General features: G+C 36.4%; 1 protein-coding gene across 7 annotated transcripts in view; it reads left to right on the forward strand.

Moving 5' to 3' along the window:
• Positions 1 to 20,343, forward strand: part of LOC117962453 (zinc finger and BTB domain-containing protein 20-like) — a 145,490-nt gene that overhangs the window by 103,730 nt on the left and 21,417 nt on the right. For 6 of the 7 annotated variants that reach the window (XM_059028431.1, XM_059028427.1, XM_059028425.1 and 3 more), the window contains one exon: positions 10,084 to 10,153. The gene's annotated coding sequence lies outside the window, so the exon portion shown is untranslated. Of the gene's footprint in view, positions 1 to 5,726; positions 6,349 to 10,083; positions 10,154 to 20,343 lie in introns of those variants that run through there. The other variant, XM_059028430.1, reaches the window with a different exon arrangement.

Here is a 20,343-nt window from a genome sequence, read left to right on the forward strand (position 1 = left end):
TTGGAAAGTATCATCATACAAAGGTGATTTGGAGTTAGGAATCGTATATCTTTTACCACACATATTTTGTTTTAACTTAAAGCTAAAAAAAAAAAAAAAAATGACCCAAGGTTGCATTCATATGACGGAGAAGCTATTGATACTGATAATCACATTGCTGATGTGGTATAACTGCATGAGACACATTAACAGTACATGGTTAAAAAAAAAAAAAAAACTTCAATGCAGTTAGCAGTAGGGGAAACATTTAGCAAATTATATTTAACCGTCTTTGGAGATGATCCAGTTACACATGTCGTTAACCCGTACGGCCACGATTAGGTAAGTAAAATTAGAACCTTTCTGTAATATCAGCCTCACATTGTGTTGTTGTAAAAACCTGTTTTAATACAATGCAGCTTTCATTTATAGCACAGTTCTTTTTATGATTGACACCCGAAATAATAGGCCCTCCATTACTACACAATGACACCCACTGCCATGGGACTTATAAGTTTGTTGTAAACCCATGCCATAATAAAAAAAAAAAGGACAGGGTCATGTAGATTATTTTTTTCAGGAAAAATAGTTACAAACAGCGTGCGTTAAACAAGGTTAATTTTGGTGCTGTTTATTTTTTTAATTTCTGTGTTTTAATTGCCTAAGTGTTACTAGCTTTACAAATTCTACCTTTTTGATCTCCCTGCTACTTAATGATAACATACCTGCAGAAAGATAATCAATTCCCTCCACTCTACATCTGTTTTGTAATTAACTTTTGCATAAATATTTGTTTTTAGATTTGTAGATGGTATTAATAGTTTAATTAAAGATGGGGTTCATTTTGAATAACATGTTTTAATTGAAATTTATAATAACTTTGTATCTTACCCCCCCCCCCCCCCAAAATGATTATGGCTAATTAGTTTTGGTAGTTGAAATTATATAATGAAAAAGCCAATTCACCTGACAGTAAATGTTAATTACTGAATGGATGATTTAAAAATAAACATTTTTGTTAAATACATCTTAAGCTTGGTTTCTTATGTGTTAAGAGTGTGTTTGTAAGAAGTGTGGCTTTGAGTTGATTGTTTTGAGGATCCCCAGATTCTGATACTATCAATAACTTGAGCCAAAGAATATAAGTTTAATCAAATTTGATCAGCAGATAGTATATAACAATGTATATGAGACATACAGCTATGACCAAAAGTTTTGCTACACCCTATAGAATTAATACATTTAGCATCATAAAGTAGAATGAAACTCGCTTAATAATGTCACGTTAACATATTGAATTACATACTGCTTTGTAGTTTTCCATATATAAACTACTTATGAAAAACTGTCAATTAAAAAATTGACATTTTGAAATCTAACATCAAATACTGTATACTACTATATAGATAGACTTTTGCAATATAATTTTTTAGTTTCTTTGTTTACATGATGTTAATAAAAAATCAAAATTATGTTCATATAGTTGTTTTTTTTTTGTTTGTTTTTTTTATAATTATGTCTCAATCCTAAAATTCTAGGTGATGCAAAACTTTTGGCCACAGCTGTAGTTATGAGAAATCAATCACTTTTAAGGATTTGTTAAAACTCCAGTGCATCTTTACGTGTGTACAGATGTCATCCCGTGCATAGAACATACACATCTGAAAGTTTATAGATAGATTGATAGATCTGTGTGTATATTAGCTAAAATATCATTATTTTACAGATGCATATTGTTTTTGCTTCTTCTGTAAGCATACTGTCTCACCTAGATACAATTCTTTCAAGGAAAATATTTTATTCAGAAACCAGTTTTTACAGCTTTACAGGATCACTTTGGTGTTTACCTCCACGGTCAGCATAGACTTACAGGCTCTCAGTTTTTGACCAAACAATGGTAGGCATCGTCTCTTAACAAAATGGGAAATGTAATTTGCAGTTATGTGTTGTTTACTCATACAAACACATGTAAAATAGGGCGGTGAGTAAAAACTGTTGGAATAGCACTTGTGGCAAAGCCGTTTGTAGACAATTGCTTTGCCCTTTCGTTCTAACATATCCGCCTCTGTCATGCAGCATTATTTACTCTCTATTTAAATATATATGTGTGTGTGTGTGTGTGTGTGTGTGTGTGTGTGTGTGTATATATATATATATATATATATATATATATATAATATATATATATCTTTGTGTGTGTGTGTGTGTATGTGTGTGTGTGTGTGTGTGTATATATATATATATATATATATATATATATATATATATATATATATATATATATATATATATATATAACACACACACAGACACACACTAGTCTCTGGCTAAGAGAACACCCCTCGGAAAGCAAGTGAAGTGTTCTCTAAGACAGAGTAAGATGGAGTTCTCTAATATGAATCAATAAATAAATACATATGTATTACTTATCATGACTTATCAGCATATGACATTAACTGAGTAAGTAAAAGCAAAACAATAGGCAAGTGTATGTTAGTAAACTATAATAATAAAGTAACAGATAAACTAACGTTAATAAAACTAAAGCAAAAAAGCTTAAATCGCTACGTTCTATGAAATTAGCTGGCGGGTGTGTTTCTGGCTTCACAATGGCAGAAAAACAATGGGTTAATTTAAGGTTAATAAACTAACTGTCAAATTAAATTAACACAGCACCCCTACACATGTTACAAAATGCAGCAGCAATATACAGGACATGTACTTTATTTAACAGAACGGGAACACCAAATTGCTCGGCGACAGGTTTTTTTCAAGAGCTTCAACAATTTCCAACTTTGTGTAGCAATAGAAAAAGCGGCGCATTTTACCGTTTGTTTACGTGCCATTTTGCAGCGATGAGCTGCACTCGTGGAAATCAGAATACAGAACAATTCAATGATATGATGGCGGTTCTGAAAAGATTTAATAAACCAGTCGGTGTCCCTCAAGACACTCTTGCAATGACAAGTCACTTTTTTACAAAACAGTACTGTATCAGTTGTGAACGAATCGCTATCAGTGCCAAGGTGTTCTTTTAAGCAAAATTCCTGCTCCTTTAGCCGGAGCATTTACAATGGAAAAATCTGTTTCACTACAAGTGTTCTCTTAGGAGGTGTTCCTATATGGAGAGACTACTGTATATATATATATATATATATATATATATATATATATATATATATATATATATATATATATATATATATATGAGATTATAATAAACTGTGACATTGGTAGACGCTTTAAACATTTTGGAGCTTTAAAAAGGTGTGTCTAAGTCAATATAAACAAATCTATGAAAAATGAAAGTCACTATTGAGTGTAGATATGTTGCTGCTAAATGCCTGTTTAACTAGGCAGTGATTGCTACATATTCATTGTCTTTACACAGACATCAACTACAGTAGCCTACAATATCTAGCTAAAACTGGACACCTAATAAATAAATAAAATAAACCTTCCCCAGTGAGTCACAAAAAGGAATGTAAATTGAATGCAACTTGCAGTCTGGTGTCTCTTCAGATGAATGAACCATTATCGTTATTGTAGTTATGTACTGGGAAAAGGCACCAGGACCTTCATTCTTGTCTGCATCATCGCGTATGTCATTATCACGCTGCATCTAAGTAAATAAGAGGAAGCAGTAAGGTTGAAGGAATCAGGGAATTAGGTACTTGAGGAATTAGATAGTTACATTACAACTGCAAGGTGCTAAAAGATTATTATGTTCATAAGGGATAATTGTAAAATGCAGGTTTAGTGTAGAGCTAAGCAAAGTTTCAAAAAAATGTACTTTACTTTACCTTAAATTAGGAAAGGCAGTGTTTTGAAAGTGAGTAGGCCTGTTATTTTATTTCGTACTGCACGATACACATCACAAACAAAAATATACAAAACAATTAAAAACAAAGCATTAATATCGTACTGTTATCATATACACGCATTGCACAGTAATACAAAGCAAATTAAATATCTACTTGCTGAAGCGTTTTTTTATTTTATTTTAGTAGACGAGTTGTTCAGTTGTAGCAGGCAGCAATGTAGCAAAAGTCACAGGGCAGCGACGTCACTTCCCTAGCAACAAGCCTCCTATGTTGGGAATGGGTTTCTTTCAATGCAGCGGGTTTGTGCATTTAAGAAAGGAGAGGAAGACTCATAAAATGAGTTGGAGACAAGGTGATGAGAAACAATTACCCTCCACAGTACGAATTAAAATGGTGTGCTGCTTTTTATGCGAAAAATTAGAAAAAACAAGTCAACGAAGTTTAAAATAAATAAATAAATAAATAAATAAATAAATAAAAATAATAAATAAAAAAAAAAGTGAAATGGAATGAATACACTGGGCCGCAGTCAGCCGATAAACGGGCCGCATGCGGCCCATGGGCCACGGCTTGAGTGTCCCTGTCTAATGGATTCCTGCCTACATCTGATATATGAGTTTCCTTTGGGGCAAATCATTTTGAATTACTTAAAAGTAATGGGAAAAACAGTTGGCAGGAACCATACATAATTAAATGAATAATAATGTTTATTATAATAGTGTTTATCATCAAAGAAATTGCATACTGTCCTGTTTAAGGACATCTCACAACCATCTGCCAGAGTGTGGCACTGGCATGCAGTAAAAACAATATTTGTTTGTATCTGCTTTGGACGCCTTCAGTGTTTTCTCCAGGATAGGTAAAGAAGCAGAACTGGGTTTTTGGTGGGAGGGGAAGTACACCAGGGTGTGATGTAATGTGTCATTATTATTTTTCATATAATGATACATTTCCTGCTATACTTGGGACTTATAAAGCATTATATCAAAGTGTGTTTTTAAACATGCCTAGTTAACATTTTTTTATCAGAAATATGTTTTTTTTTAGCTGTGATCTAATTCAGTTTAAATGTGTGTTTGTAGACCACTGATAATCTCAAATATTAGGTACACATCCCACGATGTGATTGCCAGGGTGGAGCACCCTTCTATTACAACTAAACTGCTGCTCCTAAATGCAGATAGGCTGTTTTGTGTGGGCTGTCCTGAAGTGCTTGAGAAGCATATACTAGGTAGTATTGTAGAAAAGCAGTGAGTACCTAAGATCCAGTTATCCAGGCCAGATCTAACTAGACAGACGCACCTCTGGGTTCAAGGTGTCCCCTTACTTCTTGGAGGTTTTTGTTCTGGTATTAACCAGTTTAAGTTTTTCGACTAATCATTTCAAAGTCAGACAAATAAGTTACACATATTCAACGAGAACTGACTTTTGTCTGGCTTGATTTGTAACCCAGTTCCTGGGAATGACAGGTGAGGAAACTGTAGAAGTCCATCAGTATGACGTGCTGTTGCCAGTAACCTGAAAATGACCCAACACATTTTTTTTTTTTTAAACTGGTAGGAATCTTACTGGGTTGTTGCTTTAAACCTTTATGTCATATCTAATTTAAAAAAGGAAATACCATCACCCTGTTTAAGAATTCTCTTTTTTTTTAAAGGCCTGGTCATATCGCATAACAGACCAGGCTTTATAGCACACGGATATCATGATTCATGAGAAACTTTTATGTATTATGTTTCATTATTTTAACATTAGTACAAATAGGAAAAAAATATCTCCTTGCTTCAGAGATTCATTTTATAAAAAACAACCAAGTGGAATGTATGTAATTAAACATTAACTTATGCCCCCCCCCACCCCACACAAACACAAACACACTTATTAAAACCTGGTTATCCACTACATCATTATGCAAATTGTATATTGCTTCAGAGTTTACATAGCTTATATCCTGTCCAAAAATTATTTTCATTTCTTTCCTTTCCTTCACAAGGCAACCCGATTTAAAATGTGTTCAACTTGAACTGGGTGTTCTTTATGCAGCGGCCAGCTAATTAAAGAAGGTCTGATTAACCTGACTACTGGCGGTGTCGCTCTCTCTCTTACAAATCAGTCCCCCCTTCTTTTTTTTTTACGTGGTCTGTGTTCTGATGGCTGTGCATGGCACTCCGAGACGAGTGCATTGTGTCTGGTTTCAAGCAGGCGGACTGACCCGCTACCTCTGGGGACGTATCGACAGAGCACTCCAGAGAGCCACACAGAAAGAGAGAGCAGAAAAATAGAGAAAGAGACACAATAAAGAGGATCAATAACGGGCTGAGAACATCTAAAGCCTTTTTTTCTTTTTTTATATATATATATATATATAAAGAATAGTCATTACTTCTTGGGAAGAAGCAGCAGCAGCAGCAACAAAAATAAAAAAAATAGAAGGAAAGAAAGAAAAAGGCTGCCACCGAAAGGATCTAATACATTTTGAAGGAAACGACTCCTTTGGCTGAGGAGAGAGCACAGAGACTCCTGGGCTGATTAGCATTCACGGCAGGTAGGAGACGGCTGCTGCTCACTCACTGTGTCGCAGCTGAAATGGAATTGCTGTTATGAGTGTCGGTCGGGTTGTAAGGAGCTGGCGATTGTTAGTCTCTCCTGTGTCTTTGTTGCTCAGCCTCACCTCATTTCACCCCGTAGCAGGTGGATTTCCTTGGAGTTAGATAAGGATGTATCACAAGTTTAGTGCTTAGTGGAGGGGAGAAAAAAAATATGTATAGAACACATGCTTTTGTTTTCCAGCCAGCCTGTCGGACGTCTTTTGGCATCTGGCCAAGTTAGGAAGGCACTAAGTATTTTAACACTTGTAATGGTGATGGTTGCCTGTAATGTTAAAATCTATCTTCATGCCCACCCGGCAGTGGTGCAGCAGTGTAAGCCGATAGCCAGCGTTATTGAATTCTTTCTGGGGCTGATCTGTGTGTTACATAGTTGCAGTAAAGAAGAAAAAGCTCTTTGACCAAAAGTACACTGGTTCTTTCTTTCCCTCTAGGCAAGCTGGTTAGCTTTTGGCTATGTGTCCTGCAGTATCAGATATCATATGACTTTTTAATTTGGAAGTGCTTGGGAAACAAAGCTTTGTTTTCTTTCATTTCCTGTACTTTTATTTTGAATTAATTTTTTCTTTGTTTTTTTAACTTTGGTTTTAAAATGTGTTTTCCTTTTTTTTGTTTTTGTGTGCGTCCTTTTGGTGATGTCGTTTCTGTTTGTTTTAAATGCTGGTGCTCTTTTAATGACACAATGAGTATGTCTGCTTAATATTCTTGAAACATTTTAAAGGCACCTCTAACACTGCACAAGCAAGACAGCGAGAATTCATTGGTGTGAACGTATTCAAGGGTGCATTGAAAAAAGCCCTCTAATGCATTGAAAGCTAGATTGTGTTTCACTTCAGGTTTACTTTAAACAGGATTTATAACTGATAGCAAGAAGACAGAGACAGATAGATTGATAGATTGGAGAGGTTTCTTCCCAACATCAACCAAAATCAGACAATGCTGGTAATGAAAGAAGCTCTCGGGGAATCTTCTGAGATTTTCATTTCTCATTTGGCATCTCTTAGGTATCCATGCCATACACTGTACCCATGTATTGTGCAAACACTGCATGCTTATTAAGTTATTCTGTATAGCGTTGTCCTCGCATGCCCTGTGGTTCGTGATCTCAAATACCCTTTGAACATTGCTTCAAGGCTCCAGTTACATTTTAACGCCTCCTTTAAAGAGATTAATATATATTGCTTTTGATATTGCTTTGGTGTGAATTCACTTTAACTGCTGAGGTGTCCCATTTCAGCGCTCCTAACGGTAAATATTAAGTTAGGGTGCGTGAAGGTCAAAAACGGGGTTCTAAAAGCCTTTCCCTTTTATTTTGTGGTGGTTTGGAGTATCTGTGGTGTTTGTGACTAACAGTGTGAAAATCCGTAACCGTGCAACTGGTGCCTGTTGAAAAAGAATCAGACTGTGGTGTTGGTTTAATTGCTACAAATGCATTGGTTCAGCTGCATTTCTCCCTCGTGATATCTCATTGTACATATAAAACACTGTATTGTTCCATTTGCCAATTGTATTTAACTCTTTCTGAAAACAGTGACATCCATGAACTTGGTATTTTATCCCATAGAACTGCAATTTTTCTGGTATGAAAAAACTCCTCTTCTTGCTCAGATATATGATGTGACTTAAAATGTAAAAAAAAAAAAAAAAAACACTGTTGTGGTTCCAAAATGAAGTCAGTTTTAAAGCTATTAAGCTGTCATTGCAAGGGAAAAAAATAAATAAATACATATGTTCAAGAAATTAAACTACCAGAGTAATGAAAACTATAACATGCTTGACTGTTGTGAAAAAAGAAAAATCTCAGCAGTGTCATTTTGAAATGTTACAATAACAATACTTGTCTGTCCACAAACAAGAAGAGGCAGCTGGCTCTTTGAGCTAAATATATATATATATATATAATATATATATATATATACACACACACACACACACACACACACACACACACACCACATATTGTACCGATTTAATGATGATCTGCATTTGTTACTCAAATTTTACATGAACAAATCTGCAGTGTCATAAACAGCTGATTCCTAATCCAAGTGGTCATAGATGTGATGGTAATAGGTTATTTAGATGAGAAGGGGTTAAAAGGTGAAAAGAGTGATCATGATGAAGTCATTTTAGATTTTGGTTTTAAAATGATGAATACGTATGAGATGTATACCAAGGTGTAGACAGTTTTAAATCAAAAGCTAATGCTGTATTAACTTGGCTGTTACTTCACTCTTGCATGTACCAGATTTACTTTCAAATGTGCTGTAATGTAGTAAGTACTTTTTAATGCCCTGACATGCATTATAAAAATAATAGCTGTCTTTCCCTGTTGCAATTCAGTTCTGATTTAACAGACTGGTAAAGGGTTGATAGTAGCATATGTATCCAGTATAGCACACATTATTGTTGTTTCACAAGAAAGTCTGGATACAGACTACCCTGCAGATTAGTCCCGTCAAATCAGTGACAACCCAGCGACCAATGATGGGCCTGTTGTACAGCCTTCTGATTGTCTGTCCAACCCTTGTGTTTATTATGTTGTCTTTCCTGTTTTCAGTATGCTCCCACTTTCATAGGTAAGGATAAGACTGCCAGCTACCTGTCATAATAAACTATTTTTTATAGCCTATGTACTAAACTGTTCATTAATGGAATTGCTGTACCGTTCTCTTGGCATATTACTGTATGGTTTAAGGATATTCTATAAATAGCACAGCAGTGTCCATGCTTCAATGTTTACAGAATCAGTAACTGCACACATGATATATCCTACATGTAGACATCGTACCTTATCACTGTTAGCTTTCCATTAATCTGTAATAAGGCCTGCCCCTGATACAAATGCCTTATACGCAGTTCAGTTTAAACTTAGATGTTGGAGATCAAACACTCAATCATAACTGTTTCACTTAAACAAAAAATTGTGTTTCGACTGTTTGTTGTGTAAAACAAATTTGAATTATTTCTCACTCCTTGGCAAATAAGGTGGTTTAGTGGCATTATTAGTTGATGGGTATTTAGAGAATGCATTGACCTTGTAAAGTTCTGCTGAATCTGCAAATAATCTCTGTAAAATGAATCTTTATTATTCCAATTACTGACCCAGTTAGGGTCAGTAATGTGTTTCCTGACCACTGTTCCTAATTTGTATAAGCCCGTAAGAAGATTCCTTTGAACTTGGTAATCTGATTGAGAATTTATTAAATCCTGGTGCAGTGAATATCATGTTTGTGGGGCATATCGGTGTCTGCAATATAATAATTCTAAATCATTTTATATTCTGTTTGGTAAATACATTTTTTTGTAGCTTCAAATTGCTGTGTCACTCCTTAAAAACTGTAAAAAGTCTAAATGTCACAGTATAGAGAACCATGTGTTTACCAGTAATGCTGAACTAACATAAATCTGTAACCCAAATGTTGCCTTGACCTGAACATAACCTTTTAGTATTATTATTATTAAGTATGTTATTTGTCGCCTGTGGTGTACAATAATAAACTATATTAAAGATTGTATTTTCCCTTTTTGCAACTCATTACATCGAGTTACATATAGATAATAAGCAAATGCCAGTCACAACAGTACATTGTGTGAATCTTAAATGCATAACCCTAAAGTATGTAATCCTCTGGAGGCGTCAGTTAATTGAGAAATCTCTATCTTTTTAACAGGATTGAAGCTGTCATGGTCCTATGAGCTACTTTGAAAAGTTGCATATCGCAAGAATACGCATCAACAAAGGTACAGTAGGATTGAGATCATTGCTTTTAAACCACATATATTGTGTAAATTGCTTATTTTTCTACCAGCTGTAAGCAGTGCACTATACAGCTTCCTGAAAAGGTGTTTGAAAAGAAAAAAAAACCTGACAATTCTAGCCCGGTTTAATGTCTGGAAGCAATACAATTGATGGACTTGGGTGGTATCATCTTTAAGGATGTAATGCTATTTGTCAGCTGTTATGGTTTCTACTTAAAAAAAGAAGAGAGAAAATGTCTGTCTGTTTTATCATTTTTTCACAGGAATATTTTCCTAGAGAAGTTGTTTGCACACAGAAAAGTTTCATGACAATATTAATACTAATAAACTTACTCCTGCCACTACCTGCAGCAATAGCAGGGTATACATTTAAACTACACACAACAAAATGTGGCAAATTAATGAGAAAAGGGTTGTTTCATTTTTTCCAAATTATGTTTTTGGTATACTGATAAAACCATAACCAAGCTGATATTTTTAGCATGGGATTTTAAAGCAGTGCTGTATAGCTGGTATTATTGGTGGGACTTGTATTTGGCATATCTGCCTCCGGAACACTTAGTAGAATTATTATTTAATATATAATGTATGTATTTATTTAACCTTTATTTAACCAGGAAAGTCCCTACTACTGTTTATGGAATATTCAATATTCAAGCAACACAGTGTTCTCATAGATCTATTTGGTGGAATTTAATTTGTCACATTTTTTTTTTTGTTTCAACTTGAAAAATCACATCATAAAGTTCTCGAAAAAAATATAATTAATACAATAATCTAAAGTGGGGCTCCATACCTTAAAGTTTGCTTCCTGAAAGTGTACTCAGAACAGAATGTGCAACTGTTTTTTATCTTAGCCTTGGTAAGGTTCAGGATGCCGGGCAATGGTTATGCCATTCACCACTAATCAGTCCGACAAACAGAAATTGTTTGCATGTTTACACGACATACTGTAATACACCTTTTAAATAATTTTAGCAAATTTCACAAAGTTTGTTAAATCGATAACATAAATGTCTGCTAATTTCTAAAACAAAAGTTACTGTTTGTAAGGCATCATAGTTTAACTACGAGCCTGTGGATGTAAAGGCGTGCACAGTATCTGTTGTATATTAATTTCAAAGCTATCTGTAAACGCCAGGTTTTCCACATAAGAAAGTAAAGCTCTGACCTGAATTTACATCACTTTGTTTTAGTTTTTTTCCTCAAAGCATGTATGCGTTACTCAGTAGGGAGCATCATACTGGCAACCATGCTGACAAAATTGTGCTGATCCCTGTGCATTACACATCTCATTGCACACTGTTTACACCTGCTGACTTACATTCAGATGTTCTGAAATGATCCACAAAATGTATATGTCAGAAAGACTTCTTTGATGTTACTTGCCAATGGAGTGCTGTCATTTCTTAACAGCTACATTATTTGGTTAGCTGAACAAGTCAACTCATTGTTAGGTAGAGAAAGTTTCATTTTATGTTTACAAAAAAACATAGCTTGAAAACCTACGTATTTTTATTTATTTATTTAATTTTTTGACTGCCACACAAATGCCACGGTAAAAATTGCACCTTTGCATCATTCTTTTAAAATATTTGTTAAACAATTTTACAAACACACATTGTGAAATTGTTAATATAATCTAAGAAAAAAAAAATGCTGGTACAGTGATAACACATAGATACGGACAGGAAATCAGAAAGAGTTTCAGCATGTACTGTGAATTTCAGAAATAGTGCTGCCAAATCCCAACTGCTTCACATATGTATACAACAAATAACAGAACACTTCGTTTGCACTGTTGTAGAGACAGTAAATACATTTGTCAGTATTGTCTTTATCTAAAGAGGGAGCTGTTTTTCACAGGATTTCACATTACCATCCGTCTGACCTACAGTACTGGAGAACGACAGTTAAAAAAAAAAAACAAACAAAAAAAAACTATATACCTCTTGTGAACTTTTTGTGCCAGGTGCTTTTTGTAGTCTGTCAGCTCTCGATATCAGGTCTTTTTGTCATCTCAAACTCCTGCAATGTTGTGCAATGCATAGAAACTCAATGTTTGCATTTCCCTTGTGTGCTGCGAGCCATGCACTTACAGCAGGAAGGGGAGGGTTTTACTCTAGTCTCTTGTAAGGCGTTTGAGTTTTCAAAGCTTCTGTAACTTTCAGGAAAATGGTTCGTCAGAATGTTACCAGCAGTCCATGAATACAACCCTTTAATCATTGCATGTTGGTCAAGTGCCAAGCCTACCTGGAAATAGGAGGCTATTATCAGCCAAAAAAGCACCAAGATTACAGTAAACATATATTATGCAATACAATGGCAGCACTGTATTATTCAGAGAGTTTCAGTATCACGTCTAAACCAATTGAAAGGAACCCATTCAGAAATGCTGGGGTGCCAAGTTTGCAGGATGTTCTTTCGGTTACTCTACAGCAATGTATTGCATATTTTGTTTTTACCACTGGACAGGAAGAACATGCCGGACTAAAACATATGCTGCATTGTATTTTTGCATGCAATAGACTGAAGGCACTGTTATTCACATTTGACAGTCAGGGGCACCATTGCAAAAAGCGAAAGCAGGAATTGGATACCCAGAGACTGAGCTCCTTCAGTCTCCCCTCTCCAACGCAGGCTTGTTTTTGGAGCAATGTGGGCTCAGCACGATGCCTTCTCTTTTAATAAATATAAATTACTTTATCTGCCAGATCTGCCAATACAGCAGAATCTTTGTAGCATTAAAAGTAGTATTAAAATAAATAAATAAAGCATCATCAAGTGGCCTTTAAAAAAAAAAAAAATCCTCAAGTTTACAGCAATACCAACAGTGAAGATCATTGTATGGTGTTTAAAGCAAACTTTTTAGTTTCAAGATAGAACTTTGTGCTGTTATTAAATGTAATTGTAGATGTACATGTTTTTCCCTACAGCACTGCATCAGAGAATTCTCTTCTTGGTTCATCTAAGGATAAATAGTGCCAGTGGTTCTTCTATTGACACTCAGTTATCTTGACTGGCCATTTTTGGCATTGCTCATCAGAATTGTCATACTATAGTCATTGTATGTGCAGAACACCTAGCATTTATTGTATGCTTCTCTTTGAATCCTTTTTCTTTTAATGCATGCTTTATTAAATTCATTTAACCAGGAGATGTAATAAAGACTTCACTTTTTCACAAACTCTTTTTCTCAACACTTTTTATTTTTATGAGCTCCATCCAAATTGGGCCCTGTATTTTTAAACTGATGATAGATGTGTTCTTTAGTGAAACTCCAGAAGAAAGGCCTCAGATCCTTTGTAATTTGGTTTTACTAGACAATGGTCATCTTCAACAGTCATACCTGACTATGCTCAAAGCTGTTTCTAATTTATCAAAATAATTATGAGCACTAGTGAGCTCTGACTTTAAGTAATAACTACAGAGAGAAGTTGATTTAATTCACTTTTTCTCTCTCTCATATTTCATATTTTGAAATAATGTTGCTTCTTTAGCAATAATTCTTCGCGTTAGGTCCTGATTAAGTCCCCTCTGCGGCTGTGTGTCGTGTGCGAAGTCGGCGGCTCTCTCTGCCCCTTCCCCGGGATTCACCTAGTTGCGGCTAAGTTCACGCTCTCTCCCTTGCTGCTCCGCTCGGCTATTCTTGCTAGCGCCTTTTCATATATATATATATATATATATATATATATATATATATATATATATATATATATATATATATATATATATATAATATTCTATATATTTTTAGCAAGTGTCTAATCATTGTTCGGGTTTTTTTTTGGTTGTTTTTTTTTCAGAAATCCAGCATGCGCGCAGGCTATCTCTCTGTACTAGAGTCCGCCTCTGTACACAGACAGTATACTCTGCTAGCCGTCCTGGTTTTCTCCTGTCAGCTTTTCACGCTACAGAGACTATACCAGTGTTAATGGCTTTTTACCTACTGTGCTGTCGAATTGGCAGGAGCCTTTTCGACCGGAAAATATTCTGAGTGTCTGTGCCATTGCTGTGTTTTGCTTTGCTGCACTGACAATGAAGGCTGCTAGATTTTTCTAGTTAGCAGGCAACTGCAGCCCCTGTCTGTTTTACAGTGCATGCTTGCAGATTGCCAGTGGCTTTTTCAGGTTTTTACCTGTACCACCATCACAGGCAGTGTTACACACGGGACTGGTCACCAACCACCTCCAACGGTTAGGTATCACGGTGAACCAGTTGAAAAGCCGGTTAATGCCCTCTCAAAGGGCTGTCTATCTCGGCGAAGCCTCAACTCCAGAAAACATGATCGCCAATCTGTTGGACGGCAGAATCCAGAGGCTATCTGTGTGCTAGGAGCTGTTTCAGCCCAACGCAGTGGTGAGGGTACTGACCTTCCATAGACTTCTGGGCCTGATGGCAGCAGCATCCCAGATCATCCCCTTAGGGCTCTTACGCATGCGCCCTCTCCAGGCCTGGTTCAACCACAGGGTCCGGCACCCTGTCTTAGAATACCACTGCTTATTCAGTGTCTCATCACTGTATGGAGGATCTCTCGCGGTGGAAACAACCAGCTCATCTGTGCTTGGGCACAAGTAGAGAGGTGGTGACTACAGATGCTTCCATCCTAGGTTAGGGCACCCTCTGGAATGGTCTAAATCATGTTGCCTGGAAGCCTTTGCTATGGTCCACATGCTTTCAGTAAAAGCAGTTCACCTGCCAGGGGTGATGAACTGTGCGGCGGACCACTTCTCCAGAGGGGACCCCACAGTCCGGAATGGTTGTGAACCTCATTTGGGAGAGGTTTGGGTGCACACAGATAGGTCTTTTTGCGACCCAGGAGTCCACCCATTGTCCCCACTGGTATTCTCGAGTGGAGAGTGTTCACCCGCTAGGCACAGACGTGCTGGCCCACATGGCCCACGACTCTGCTGTATGCTTTCCCACCATTGCCACTGCTTCCACTGTGCATGGACAAGGTCAGGCAAGCACTGCAGCTTTGGGTCTGGCCCCTGAGCGAGACATCTGGGCCGTCTCGGGTTATCTGACAAAGCCATAGAGACGCTTCAGAATACCACGTCTACACACTTTCAGTATGGCTATAAATGGGGTGTATTCCTGATGTGGTGTCAGTCACGTGAACTGGACCACATGACTTGTCCCACCTTGCCATATTCAAAATGACTCGTTCTCCCCAGGAGCACACTTCCTTACGGGACAGTTTTTGAAGGGTGCACGGAGGTTAAAGGGTACATAAGGACCTTTTTATTTTATTGTGTTACATGTTCCCATGTGTTGCTACAACTGTTTATGTAAGGTGTGTATTTTTTACATTTTGACCACTTTTTAAAATGCTTAAATTGCATTCCCCACTCAGAATGGCTTCCCATGTACCCGCATGGACCTCTCAGAACTACATTTTATCATCCTTCTGCTCACTGGTAAATCCATCTCAGTTACATATGTGAGCAGGAAGATGAAGAGGCCAGAACTAAGGTTACTCTCCGCACTAATCCTGCTTTTCTCCCTAAAAGCATTTCTGCTTTCCATATCAACCAGTCAGTGGAACTGGAGGCCTTCCATCCACCTCCTTTCCAGTCTGAGAGACAGTTCTGTCTGGTTAGGGCACTGGCGTATTATGCTGACCGTACCCAGAGTTAGTGGCAAACAGAGCAATTGTTTATTTGCTTCGGGTATAAGTTCCTTGGACAAGGCCTATCTAAACAGGTGGATTGCAGACACGGTCAGGATTGCATACAATCTAGCCAACCTGCCCCCACCAGAGAAGGTAATGGTTACATTTCGTACTTGAAAGGGAACACCAGGTTATTGTCATAAACCTGGTTCCCTGTCAAAAGTTGCACTATTCAAATGGATCGTAACAGGATATGATTTGTTTGCTCTAAAGGTTTTATGGTAAGCATGTTGTAAACAAAAAACCTATACAAGGTGGCACAGTTACAATACATTTAGCATTGTTTTGCATTTGGCTTTTGCCTCATAAGAATCAAAAAGTTGTAATCCAATGTGTGTCCAAAAGCAAACGGTAGCCTCTTTTTTTTAAAGCTTCTTCCTGGTGTAAAATACAAATACCATCATTGTAGCGTAAGCACAAAATACAGGTTACAGTGCTTTATGTACACCTGTGTTTGTGAAAGTCAGTGTTAACAGTACTATGAATAGTGTGGTGACAAGCAGTGATAGGCTACATTGTAAATAAGAAGGTGAAAAATGAAAGGTTAACCACTTCTTCATATCGTTGGATAAAAAACAAAAATGTGAAATGAATGAAGTCGTTTTTTCACAGCCTGGGCATTTGTATATACAGTTTATAATTATTATTATTATTATTATTATTATTATTATTAAATCGACACAGGTTCATGTCAGCAGCTTTTCCATGAAAATCGGACATCCTGAATTTTGAGGGGGACATAAAAGTTACAGGGGACACGGTAGTTGTGCCTATGATTGGAAGTGCTGCCACTCTTTTTACTGGCGGATAGACTATTGACCCTTCTGAAGCAGATGGAAAGCAAACTGGTAGAAGTTTAAATTATCTACCACTTTGGTCTTTGGAAAATAGACACGGATTCTTAGATCATTACATATTCCACCAAAAAGAAAGCGCCAGAATAACTAATGAACCAAACTAGCAGATAGATTCCCGACGTTTTTTTCTGCAGCTTTAGAAAATACTCAATCGGTGGTAAAAACAGAAATACAGAAAAAAACAGTTTTAACACCATCCTTCAGCAGATCTCCTTTGAAAATAACCCCCATTATAAGGACTTTTAAATCAAAATCAGTCATCTCATTGGATGCATAACAAAATTCTGTGTGAGCAAACCACAGGTTAAACAGTTTTAAATGTATTTTTTACTGAAGGTAGCTTTAATAACTTGAACAACCTCAGCCAAGGGCATTTACAGGGGAATTAATAACCAACTGGGGTTATCCAACTCTCCCAGCTGGTCAATAATCCATAGGAAATGCCCTGGCCCTTGATCGTTATTATTTAAATATTAAACTGGCATACTAGATAGAGTGAAAACATCGGCAAATTCCAGGAATAGTTACAGTATAATATTTGAGTTTAGGCAAGGCATAATAAACATAATAATTTATTAATCTTCTATTATTTCCAATTTACTGCTTTTGGTCTCATGACCACCCTTATTTCTATAGATCAATTCTTGTTGCGTGTATTCTGTTGCTGTCCCATCCCAATTTCCAGATTGCTGTCACCAAGTACAGTAAAAAAAAAAATAGCACAACAACAGTGTGTCTGGTTTATGCTGAGATATATAAACTTGGAAACTTAAGGGCTGTCTCATACAACTGTTGTGGGTGTGCTACAGGATGCCTTCCTTAAATGCAAGTAATGTAGAGAGAAAATAGGAATTCTCATAGGTCATGTTTACAACGACTTTTGGCACAGAGAATAGAGCGTTATTTTTCTAGAATTTTGATTTCATCATGCAGTCATTGTACTGTACTTTTCTAGATTTTGGAAATGCACGTTCCGAGCGTGGAACGTCTGGTGGAGGTAGAGTCGAAATGCATCAAACTGAAGAATACATCTCTTATAATAATTATAGTAGTTTTAGCCTTTTCTTTTAAAATGAGTTGATTTGAAGTTAAGAAAATCATAAATCTTTTACCAGACACATTTTTTAATGATGTTCATGTAACAGGATAGCGATTCTGATAGTCATAATTCTAAGTAACCAAAAAACAAAACATATATTAACTAACTTGGTTAAAAAATATACATTTTTAAAAAATCACTTAATTGGTAGTTGCGTAACATGTTGGCACAACTTTATCGCAGCCCATTACAGAATCCCTTTTGTGCTATGAGGGAGTCTTAATAGAAACATTTAACAAAAAATTACATTTAACCATCCTCGGAGATGACCAGCAGAACGCTCCAGTTACATCTGTTGTAAACCCAGATGGCCGTGATTAGGTAACATTGGAACACTTATGGAATATCATTCTACAATCTTACAAAGTAATTGTAAACAGCCTTTTAATGCAATGCATGTTTTCTTGGTACGTTCTTGTAATGCTTGCTATATGAAATATTAGCATAGCCCCTCCTTAATTACCATAAAATGACAACCACTGGCATGGCACTTTGGAAATTGGTTGTAAACCTTTGTAAGAATAAAAAGGGGTTTTCTTTCAGGAATAATAGTGCAACAATCATAGCGTGCTACCTCTGTTTTCGTTAGAAGTGTAGCCATAGATGCCCAGGTCAAAAATGCATTTAATTAAGCAGTGGAAACGCAGCAGGCACCAAGATGAAAATTACTGAAATTAACAAATACTACTACTCACTCATTGGGCAGATGTGAAGATAAATTCACCCTGCCTTTTTACAGTGAAGTGGTTGACCTCATTAAATTCTAACTCAATTTTGTTTGCATGAAAGAGGTCGGCCCAGGTTAATCCTACTCTAACATATTTACCTCTTTTCACAGACTTAAATCTGTTATGTAAATATATCTATTGGCAGGCTGCAGTGATGTTCAGATTTAACATGGCAGCTTTTACTTATTTACCATAACAGGAAAATTCCACCAGGCTTTCTGGATGTTGTACTTCATCCATGGGTCACCTCAGAAATGACTCGCATTTAAAGTGGTGCACATAGTTGAAATAATCAGAAACATTGTAGTATTTAAAACAGTACAGTATGCTTGACTCTACCTAGCTAAAGTGGAATATGGATGTGTAGATCATGGTACTGTGCAATTGATGCTAAAATCAATCTTACATTGTAGCAAACCATTCCTTGGTAATCGGGTATCATTTTTTGGCAGTGATTAAGGGTCCAATTCATAATCTTAAGTGTGATAAAGTGACCTTTGCCAGCCCACCACAGTAGGTGGAGTTTGTTAGGTAGAGAAAGTGTCGTTTTTTGTTTGATTTAAAAGGAGCGAGTGCCAGCATTGAGATTGCACTGGTCGATCGGACCTGTGTTACACATGTCTATGGCAGGCAACTGTAACAAACATAATATAGGCTATAGCCTGTCAAAAACAATTAGGGTCATTTCTTATTATAAAAAATACTGCAATATGAAGTGTACTATTAATGCTGATCTCCATTATTGTAATGCTTTTATTACAAACACTATCGTGACTCTACCCTTGAAAATAAATGCCTTTATTTTTTTATTTTCTTTTTTCTTCTAAAAAGGAACGTCTGTTACAGTAGAAGTCCGACAGGTCGTCAGAACTGACATATAACCCGAACCATCATGCATTTCAGTTTACGAACCATGTTGAAATGCATGTTGTCAGCTGCAGAAACCAAACTTCTGTAAGACAGAGTAGACCACCAGACACAATATGAATCAATCAATCAATAAATAAATAAATAAATATGTATTACTTGTCGTGACGTACCCCAACATATGAAATTAATTGGATAAGTAAGAGAAAAGCAATTGGCAAGTGTATGTTAATAAACTATAATAATAAAAATAACAACAAAACTAACGTTAATAAACTACCTGTCAACTAAATTTAACACAGCACCCCTACACACATTTATAAAATGCAGCAGCAGCTCTAGATTAATTATGAATACATATACAGGAGCAATATTCAAGACATGCACAAAATTATTTAACAGAATGGTGAAGCAACTCACCAGAACTGAAAATTGCTCGGCAACTTGTGTCTGATTCAGGTTTTTTTCAACAGCTCGAACAATTAACAACTTTTTTTCGTAGCAAGAGAAACAGCGGCACGTTTCGGCGTTGGTTTACATGCCATTTTGTAGCGATGAGGTGCACTCGTGGAAATCAGAATACAAAACAAGGCAATATTAAATGACGGCAGTTCTGGAAAGATTGAACAAACCAATCAGTGTGCGTCAAGACACTCTCGCTATGACAAGTCACATTTGATTGAATAAACCATTTGAATTTAAGTTTTAATGATGATGAGTTATCAGGTTACAAAGCAGTACTGTATCAGTTGTGAACGAATCGCTAGCGGTGCCAAAAAGGTGTTTTTTAAGCTTTAGGCAGAGCATTTACAATGGGAAAAATCAGTTTCATTACAAGGGTGTTCTCTTAGCCGAAGTGTATACCTGTATACAGTAGTTTATAATATCCATATCTGTGTTTTTGGTCAAATGTACTGTACCATGCTTTATTTTTATCTTTATAGTGT

This window comes from Acipenser ruthenus, chromosome 8, assembly GCF_902713425.1.
Source record: "Acipenser ruthenus chromosome 8, fAciRut3.2 maternal haplotype, whole genome shotgun sequence".
NCBI classification, from domain to species: domain Eukaryota; kingdom Metazoa; phylum Chordata; class Actinopteri; order Acipenseriformes; family Acipenseridae; genus Acipenser; species Acipenser ruthenus.